We start from the raw sequence: 8,071 nt of genomic DNA, 5'->3' as shown, positions 1-8,071 counted from the left end.
TACAACTGAGTGATTTATGGCACAATGATTAAATAATGATAAGCCAACAAAATATGTACTATTCAACATAAGATATGCTCACTGAAGGGAAAGATTACTAGCCGAGGATTTAGACTCCAAACACCTAATTGGAAATTGGTTTATGTGGCCTCAAACCAGATGCACTTGGACTCATATTTTTTCCTTGACTAACCAGGGGAATGCTCGAATGACTTTCCCCTCTATGAGGGCTATGTGTCTATCTGATCTCACTTATACGGGGGCTATATATTTGTTTAGCTTCTGTAATTTGGGGACTTAATGTAGACTCGGATCCATGAATTGGTGTGCAATCACTCGAGCTAGTTATCCGTGGACTATATGTGTGTTTTACCTCACTGCGACTTCATGTAATCATATCATCCAAAACTTCGCCATCATTTGCACCTATTCCCATGCTTCCTAGTCCAAACCCCTGAATTCCAGCTTCCTATAATCAATATATTTTACAGTTCAATATATTACTGTTCATGCTGCAAGGCTTATGAAATAGAATGGAGTAATATTTTTAAAATTTGTTTGATATGTGTCTTTTACTCACTGTTATATTGCATGGCATTCCAAGGGCTTCTTCATACTCTGCTACATCCAATTCTTGAAGATATGCTCCTTTGAAAAACTTGGGAAGGATATACTGCCTCACTGGGACTAACAAGCTACAACATGATCAGTAGTGGGAAGAGAACACCATCTATAGGCACCCATGTGATACCAAAACATGCCAGCAAATAACATGTCTGGAAAATGGTGAAAGTGGCAATTGTCTTGAAAGGCATCGTTTCAAGAAATGTAGCATGATACTCTTGAAGTATTATGTAACCATCAGTTCAACATTGATCAGCTTTAAAAACTATATTACAAGCATTAAATTCAATCACATTATAGTTTTAATAAAGTTCATACTTGTATCTACGGCTTGGAGCAATGAAAAGAAACAATATCCTTTCCTAAAATTGATTTCCTGGCAAACTCTCTATGGCCATGAAGGCAAAGTAACCCCAAAGCACAGAAGTTGGGATCTTTCTAATGATGGGAATTACTGCAAGGCAGCCAACCACCATTAGAGATTGTAAGAAATTACTCAATCGCTGTTGTTTCACCTTAACAGGAAGCAGGCCATCCACGTCCTTGTCAACATTAAAAATTGATTCATCAACTAGGGCATCCATATTCCCAGTACTTGCGGCCAACTGAATTATGATCTCTTTCAATTCCTTAAGTGCCTGCACAAATGGTTGGGACATGACAAGACAAATAAATAAAGGGAGAGGAAAATTAGATAAAATGAAACACCCAAACTCAAAAATAAGACCATTACAAGGCAGGTGGAGGTTGATAAACCAGTGGGGTCTGAATTTGCTCATAGGCTTCTTGCATGTTTCCGTATAATTGCCCTAAGGTTGAATTTTTCTACATACTTTTCCAAACTGTTGTCACTAACTTGCTAAGCACCAACTGTAACAAAAGCACTTGTAAGTTACTCATCTATAAAATGTATGAATTGTGTCTTTGCCCTGAGAAGTTGCATTTGATAATTCCAATATATTGGTACCTGATGTTTCAGGGTAGCTAAGATTTTCATGTGCATGGGAGATTGAGGAATGACACCATTTGAAGAAGGTATGCCAACAAGACCACATAAAATAGTCTGCCACAATAAAAGGAAAATTTATGAATCCACTAGAGATTTTTTATGGAGGTGAAAACAAAGAATGAAGAGTTAGATCAAGACGTCTTCAGGAGAGCAAGAGCTCTTCCAAAATAGGGTAGCCAGTGATAGTTGAACCTAAACATGAACTCTGACAAACATTACAACATAGTTCTAAATAATATATATATATACTGAGGTAATTTGCATACCAAAAATCCTAAGAGAATTCATAATGGTATGAATAAGGTTTTCTTAAGTTGAATTCCTTTTGTTGGGCAAGTTGGGATGCAACGTTGTGATCAAAATAATAAAGCATTGCAATCATTGTTGCTGGAATGAAAGCTCCAAAAATGTATAACAATGGCACATCAAGCATTTCCTGTGTGGAAAAATAAGTATTGTTATTGCATGGAAATGAAAACAAAAAAGGAAAAAAAAAATGGATTCTATGTTTTGAGGTGGTGGATGAAAGGCAAGATCAGTGCCTTATCATGTTTGGGCTATGGGAGCACGCATTTTATGTCAAAGGGAGAATATAAAGAAGGATTATGGGTTATAAGCAGCTCAGGATCATCCCCCTGCCTTGTGTTGTTGCCACCCCCAACCTTCCAAAGTTCAAACCAACTGTCTTCCAATCAGCGGAAAGGCAAACATCACCGCCTTCCAAATCACTGAAGATTTATTGTAGGATTTATTTGGATATCTTATACAATCCTCAGCAGACAGAGGCTGTACAGTGTATGTACTTCCAACTCACCACCTTTCTCAATAATCCCTTCCCTTCTATAATTCTCTAGAAATATTTATCAGCCAGGGCTCTTTCCAAGCAATGGAGATTTTAAATGTCCCATGCTCACAGCTCTTTAGGAACAACAGTTTTTTTCCATGAGACCCGAGGAATATTCTTTTTTCTGTTTGTCCCTAGCCTATAGGAATCTGAAACTAAGTCTTCTTGCCTGTTCCAGGACCTGTTTGGGAATAAAGGAAAAAACACTCAGTACACAGGGATGGCTTCAAGTAGGGATTTCACCAACACTAACTTACCCCCTTAATGATAACCATCTATTACACCATATTGACATCTCCTTTTCAACCTTAGAAACCATCCACACCCATTCTATTTTTTTGCAGTCACTGAATTTAGATAAAAACTTAGCGTTGTGATTATAATTATGCTAATTGAGCACCCATATTACAATTATTGTATTGGGGACATTGTTATTCGACTGGCATCTATTGCAGAGCTACTAGAAGTGTCTGGTGTTGTTAAATCAGTAGTTGATGATAAGGCGTGTCAAAACATCTCATCACTTGAGAATTGTATGAAAAAAAAAAATGATTCAAACATTGAGAACGATTGTGAAATAGAGCCAAAACCTGAGTATTGTATTAGAACAGAGCTATCTTCAGAACAGAGATCTTTGAGAAATAGAAAAAAAGCTAAGGCTGGTCTGGCCTTTGAGGATCAGTCTGGTGGTGATAAAGAAATTGAACTGAATCCAAAATGTGTAAATGAGACAAAAATTACAGAGCAAATTTTCTAGCAAGGATCTTCAAGAAGGTGTAAGGCTAAAGTAGGTATGGATACCGAAGAATCAGATTTATCCTCGATTGAGAATATTATAGGTCTCAAAAATGGGGATATTGAAGTGATGTGGGCAGATGGAATGATTTAAAAAGTAAGTGCTTTCTTTTTTTTTTCTTGGATCTATTCTTTGTTACATTGATGTTTACTAACAACAGATGGCAAAGAATTTCAAATGATCAGCCATATTTGACAATTGTAAGCAACTTAATTTCCAAATAAAGTTTTGTTCAATAGTCTTGAAGAACTAGAACCACCACAATCCAGCCACACCAATGGTGCAAATCCTTAGCAAAAGTGGAAATTTTTTTTTTAAACATGGTATACTTGATCATGTTACTTATACAGGTTTCCAACTATTTTACCAGTCTCCAAAGATAAACTCACTAGTGAGATGATGTAGGCTACGCTACAACAGGCCAGTAATCTTTTTATGCCCACAACCAATATACAGGTCAGGGTACAAAACCTAGATCTTTGAAATACTAGTGCTCCTGAGCACTACAAGAAATGATGCGTCTACTGGGCTCTAGGCACAGCATTTTCTAGGAGGGAACATGGTGGCATAAAAACAAAGAAACAAACAGTAAAGTTGTAAGCATTAAGAAAAATTGTTACCAGACATCCTTTGATCATATTCCAAAGAAAAAATATAATGTTTTTCCTCACCGAGGAGATCAATTCCTGTTGGCTGAAGACCTGGAACATGCACCTAACCACAAAGCAACTAAGAGGGTCAATGCTGTTAAAACTTCACAAAACTTGATCATAACGAAAACAACTTTAGCAAGAAGACATGTCAATCACCAATGAAACAATGTAAGAACCTAAATTCAGGCTTAATTTCTTACACAAACAAGAGAATGCTACATATAAGGTGGCAAAACAATGATCAACTACTTAGCTAACCTCTTCTAAAGAAGCACGGGATCACATGAAGAAATGAGCAGGGATCATCTCCATCATTAATCCAAAGAGTTCAAAAATGCAGTGCTACCCATGAGCAAACAACACCAACAATGAGCTATCCATGTAGATCAAGATAATCATAGAGTTAATTCATCATCAATGCAAGCATATGGTGCATGAAATCCATTGAAGAAAAGACATCAATATCATAGAATATACCCTTATTCTCAACAAGGCACCCCTAGCATTAATTCAAAAAGGATACAATGTCACTAAAAACCTTTGTAAAACCATAAAGAACAAGCAGGTTTAAATTTTGAAATATAACTGGAAAAAAGCTATGCCTCACAATCAAAAAACGTGCTTCAAAAACAGAATCACTAGTATATATCATATTTCAAATTTTAACAAGACTTCTTGCTCAGAAACAAACATCATTTATATACAACATTTCACCTTTTTCTATGGGCTAGACTTTTGAGAAAATTTTCGTGGTTAGAATCCAAAATAAGCATTCTCTTTCACAGTTCACCATTAGAACCTTGCATGATTCAAAGCAAGGGTTCCATCACCATTGAGATGTTATCATCAAAACCAACATAAAAACTAGGGTCAAGGAAAGCCACTATTACTTCCACATCAAGAGGTTTGTTTAGAGAAAAGCTCACCTACTGAAAGTCAGGGATTCTTTCTGACCAATCACCAGCCTTAGGAAGATGAGACTTCAAGAGAAAAAATCAAGTCTGAAGATATAGGAGTTGATGGTTTCCATTGCTCAGTTGACTTGGAATTCTCTATTTTATAAATCAAACAATGTAAGCGGAACTATTTTGAGGAGTGCGGAAGGTTTAAGCATGTCTAGTTCCTGTTTTGGGACAAATGGTGAACATTGAACCTTAGCAAATAACACAGATCCAGAATTATCAAAACCTACATTTTGCTTTTTATGATCAAAGCAAACCTTTGTCATTGAAGGATCTCCTTTATGATATACTAGTCAAGGGTAAAGCTGGCCAAGTTTCTTAGTGGTAACAACAAAATATTATACGGTCTGGTTAAGAAAAATATTCAAATTCTTCTTGGCTTCTTGCTAAAGATATCTCCTCAAGAGGTTTTTCATTTTGCAGCATTCTCAGAAATTTTATAGTCTGGAGTGTCAAAGAAAGTTATCTCAGGAATGTTCTCAACTATGATCAAAAGTCTAAAGACCTACTTGTTTTTACTGACATTTAAGCGACAGCAATTTTCTCATGTGATTCTTCTTAAAGTCAAATTTTTCAAGGGGTTGTGCTCCAAGTGGGCTATTATATCCTGCCAACCCACAACTTCAATGAGCAAAATATTCTAGGCAATACAATCAGTACAGAAGAAATATATTTTATAGATATAGTGTCATCGTGCAATACCTGCCAATAGAAAAATTTAAGCCTGGCCAACTTGTAGGACGCTGCAAGTTAGGACTCAGATTTAAAGGTTGGCTTGCCTTTATTACAAAGTTCTATCTAATTTTGTAGCATAAGATATAAGGCTAAGAAACAATGTAGATAAGGCAAGATAATTTTATTTAAGTCTAAATAAAGCCTGACAAATAGGTAAATGGGACTAAGAAGTACAATCAGTGATGCCAATATGTAGGGGAACCCTTATATGGTCTGGTTAAGAGAAATATTCAAATTCTTCTTGGCTTCTTGCTAAAGATATTTTCAGGTTGATTATCCTAGTGCTTATCAAAATACTCCATTATATTCAAAAAAATTGAAGTCACTTTCAAAGAAGGACCTGTAAAATTAATCAATTTGCAATTGTCTTCATCTTGTATATTTTTTTGAAGAGGAAAACAACTATGATTGTCCAGTTTTGATTAGTGCAAAACAAAATGGGTTTGACCAACTGGTTTCAACTGAAAATGGCCAAAACCAGTCTCAGCCAGCTGGCTCTGAATACACCGATTTTCATAATTCAATTGGACCTATTTCTCCTTTACCAAAACATTATTTGTTTATTTTTAAATACCATATTAGCTACTTTCAGTTCATCACTATGCTTTCCCCTCTTTCATGCAATAGCTTGGGTGTAATAGTGTAACACATTTCAAGAGTTAAAAATCTCCTAATGGCATCTGTTTTATTTGAAGGTTAACCGTGTCTCTTTTTCTTATGGGTTCTTCCTTTAGAGATAAAGGATTCATGTTACTAGGCCCTAAAAAACCATATCATGCCATATAAGACACAGCATTTGAGACTTACCTTTTGTCATTGTGTAAAAATTCTATACAATTCACCTGGTTGTTGATGCATGATTATTCAATGAGATGCATTGTTGAAGGCATCCCTGACAAGAGTGTTAGCATGGTAGAGAAAGGATATATTACCACCTAATATCTCATAACAAAATTTTCAATACTACCTTCTTTCTCGAAAAATGACTTCTTGGTCTTAAGCACTAGTTAATCAGGTTATGTAGTTTCCCAAGTTATTCACAACAGACCATAGAACAGAATTCACTCTAGAGACATTGGTAGCTTGTTGCTAACAAAAATTGCTTTTTGGTCTTGAGCACCAGTGAATATGTTTAGGTAGCCTCCCAGGTTATTCACAGCAAACCTCATAACAGAAAATGGTCATCCCGGAGGCATGGGCTCTACATGTCTGAACTGTTTACTAGTTTTTATCTCGATACCTACAGCTTGGAAGATTTCTGCTTTTGTATTGCTCCTTTAAATAAACTTAGATATGAGATGTTTTTAGCACTTTTAATTGTTTCCTTTCTTGTTTTTTAACCAATTAGATGGATTGTTTTAAAGTTTGTAGTTATTACAATTTCTTTCTTTTCTGTATCTAGTTTCCTATAAACTATAACTAGTTATGGTTTAAATTTTCTTGTTTAAAGGCTTAGATGTTGGAGAAACTATTACTTTGTGTTCTACTACCTTGTTGCTTCTGTCATCGAAAGAAAGCTGAAGTTTGATGTTCAACACTCTATTTAAACATATAGCTTCATAATGACATCTATCCTGGATACAGCTAGTCAACTCCAGAATAGCAATAATTTTTTCGCAGTTCTCTGTTTTTTTCTTACACACTTGCATAAATACACATACAACCAAAAATGTAGCTGTTTTCAGTTAAGGATAAATCTAAATCAAAACCAGCCTTTGTTTTAAAATAAGAAAAGGATGTCTCAAGAATGATGTGGAGAGAAGAATTGGACCTCTCTTATGCTAAATCACTCCAAAATGCTATCCACCTTGGAGATTTTGAAGGCGCATGGGAGGGCACAACTGCTAAACTGGTAAGATTTTTTTCAAACAGAATCTTGTCGTGGAACTGGACATTGCATTTAAAATTGGGGGGATTGTAGATTAGGCAAGATAATTTTATTTTAAGTCTAAATAAAGCCAAAAGATAGGTAAATGGGACTAAGAAGTACAACCAGTGATGCCAATATGTAGGGGCACAATATGCTACCCCAAAAGCATAAAACAAAATATAATAGGATCAAACAAGAGAACATGAACTAAATATGAGATCAAAAAAGTGGAAAGAGGATAGAGTGCAAGAGATTAACTAGATGTACATAAGAGAAGATTAAGAGGAAAAGGGTAAAAAGAAGAATCTACCATGGAATAAATCATTGAGAATGATCCAATACATTGTCTAACGATATTGTCTAGGCCATAAAAAGTACCCATGCCTGAGAGGACCTGGCTAGATGATCCTGGGAGGCATCTGCCAAACATGAGCAGACCTTCTCCGCACATTCAAGGGTAGTGAAGTCATGGCTTAAAGTGTGTGCATTATTGAACCTTTTGATGAAAGAAATTCATAACCAAGCAAGCCACTAATTCTAACTTGTATAAGAAAGAATTTGCATTGAAATCTTCTGGC

General features: G+C 35.7%; 1 pseudogene; it reads right to left on the bottom strand.

Annotated features, from left to right (window-relative positions):
- Positions 1-238: 238 nt before the first annotated feature.
- Positions 239-2,752, bottom strand: LOC149202147 (boron transporter 1-like; annotated as a pseudogene).
- Between the last annotated feature and the right edge of the window lie 5,319 nt (positions 2,753-8,071).

This window comes from Pinus tabuliformis, chromosome 2_1 (assembly GCF_031772625.1).
Source record: "Pinus tabuliformis cultivar Carrire ecotype Pingquan chromosome 2_1, CPIR1, whole genome shotgun sequence".
In the NCBI taxonomy this organism is placed as follows: Eukaryota; Viridiplantae; Streptophyta; class Pinopsida; order Pinales; family Pinaceae; genus Pinus; species Pinus tabuliformis.
The sequence above is the reverse complement of the archived record's forward strand: the minus strand, read 5'-3'. Positions and strand labels throughout refer to the sequence as shown.